The following is a 2,500-nucleotide window of genomic DNA, read 5'->3' as shown; positions in this document are numbered from 1 at the left end:
GCTTTTGTGTTGTCACGCAGTGAATTACTGGCCAAGGTTTGTTGTTTTGACGAAAGATATGCAAATGTCAGGAGAGAAATGATCAGACATTTCTTCATTGAAAAATTATACAGTTTAGTGTTTGCTTTATTGGTTTGGATTTAAGATAAGGAAGTATAATTGGTATGTTTGTTTTTGTCTGTCTCCGTTTCTCTCTTTCTATCTATGTCTGTCTGTCTGTTCCTCTCTTCCACCTCTCTCTCTCTCTCTCTCTCTCTCTTTTTCTCACCGTAAATGGGATGGATTGCACGTCGGTTACAATTAGTTTCTTGCAAATGGTCTAGCCGGACTGCCTCAGTTTTGTTTTCGATGATTGTGGAATTGTGTCGAGTTGTTATCAGGCGGTGGAATGTGGTTCTCTTCCTCGTGAACCAATTTGCAGGTCCGGCCGCAATTGTTATGCGAATATTTGCAACAAAGATGGCGCCGAAATTATGCGGACATTTCAAAGCAACGCATGAAAGATAATTGGGGGATCTTTACGAGTTCTTCGGTTCCAGTGTCGGGAGAAATGACGACCTTACCCCGGTGCATTGTTTTGGGAAGTAGTTACTCCAGTTCATTAGCATTAACAAGCTCTCCTTCGGAAACTGCTATGTCTGAATCGTGTGTGCTTATTCCCAAGGCGTGGAGCGTGAAAGAGCCTGATTTCTATTGTTAATATACGCTGGGAAGTTGTTATTATGCAAATATGTGCTTGTATCGCAAACAATCCCCGTAAAGACGCCAGGCGGCCGACCTCAGCCCCACATTCTCCTTGACCCCAAACGTAGTCTGTGGGCTGACCTTTGACCTTGCCTTGACCCCAGAGGCATTACCCAGTGCTCACCACGCCCTTGGCATGCAAGACGTGACCTTTAGGGAGTAAGGGGCTTGTGGTCAGACCTTTGAGTGATGAAGTCTCCTACTGGAGTGGAGGAGACCTTTCTTCGAGTCATTACATAGGATCTATTCTGGCGGTGTGTGTGTGTGTGTGTGTGTGTGTTTTCCCCAGTCACTCGCTTTTTGTGTCGTGTGTCATTTGTTGTTGAGTTTCGATTTATATGATATAAATTTCTTGTATTCCGCCTTGTGGTGCAGTAGGTCAAGTGAATGCAGGCAATTTGTAACATTGTAGTCGACTTGTCTGAGAGTATCTCCATGGATCCTTGCAATATATGTATGTATATATTTGAGAGGCCTTTGTTCAGGAACGGACTCGAAATGGCTGATGGGTGGATCGATACATATTGTACATTCCTTTGAGATGTTGTGACAAATTGGCAAAGGCGGGTAAAGATATTTATTGTGCTCGAAACCATTTACGAATGAATTTTATATCTTGATGGTTTTCTCGCCCGCCTTTTGCATGTACCAACATTTGCGATGCAGCTAATGCTATGGAATGCGACGTGTAACGATGTAACGAAATGGCAACTGTATCCGGAGTTTCCCTCCTTCTTCCTCCTGCATACCACACGGGTTACTGGTCTAGTGGATAGCGTCTTGGTATGCTAATTCAGACGGACCGAGGTCGGACCTCGCTCTGGGCTAACGAATCGCATTGCTGTAAGCCTTGCGTTATCCTTACCTTTGGGCAAGGAAAAATGTGTATGTGTTTGTGAGTTTGTGTGTGTGCGTGTGTTAGAGAAAGAGAGAGACAGAGTGAGTGTATGTGTATCTGTGTGTATGTATGCGTGTCGGTGTGTATGTATATGTGTCTGTATGTGTATCTGTGTGTTTGTGTGTGTCTTCATTATTTTTATGACTTGTGAAGGTAGCAGTTAATGTTCTCCTTTTCCTCTTCGCCTCTGTTGGAAGATCATTCTGTTGATTGAACAAACGGTTGGCGAAATCAAGGCTCTTCTTAACACCTACAGACCAGTAGTTCTCAACCTGTGGGCCATTACACTTGCAAAAACTGGGATATTTTTTTTTCTATTATTATTATGTGATTATTTTTCACATCCTGGCGCCAAACTAATTAGGTAATTACTGGTCGACTTCCGGCTAAATACAACCTGCTTACATCCGGTTGCAAAAAAAGAAAAAAAAAAAATTAGACACAGACTACCGTCGTGTGATTGTTGTCAAGTACTGTACCAGCGCTTCTATCCTTATGGTGAATCTCGCGTACAAGTAGCCGTGTGTGATTATCTTCCAGCCCAAGGAGGGGGTGGGGGGGGACTCCGCGTGAGGAGAAGCGGAAAATAGAAAGACGATTACTTGTGGTTGAGGGCCGCCATTTTAGTCCGATGGTCTTGAATCTTGCGAAGGGGACGGTAATGGTAACAGTTACCAGACCGATGCGTGGGTAATTGCTCGGCGTGGGAGGTAATTGTCGCGTCTGATTGTTCCCACGGCTACTTTGGGTAACAGCTTAGGATTTGTTCACATATGTATACTTTTCTGAATGTGCACATGTGTGTACTTGTATGTGTGTACATGTATGTGTGTGTGTGTGTGTATATGCGTGTGTGTG

The sequence above is a fragment of the Oratosquilla oratoria genome, chromosome 7 (assembly GCF_046742065.1).
Source record: "Oratosquilla oratoria isolate Oo_2021 chromosome 7, ASM4674206v1, whole genome shotgun sequence".
Classification (NCBI taxonomy): Eukaryota; Metazoa; Arthropoda; class Malacostraca; order Stomatopoda; family Squillidae; genus Oratosquilla; species Oratosquilla oratoria.
Note: the sequence above shows the minus strand (reverse complement) of the source record.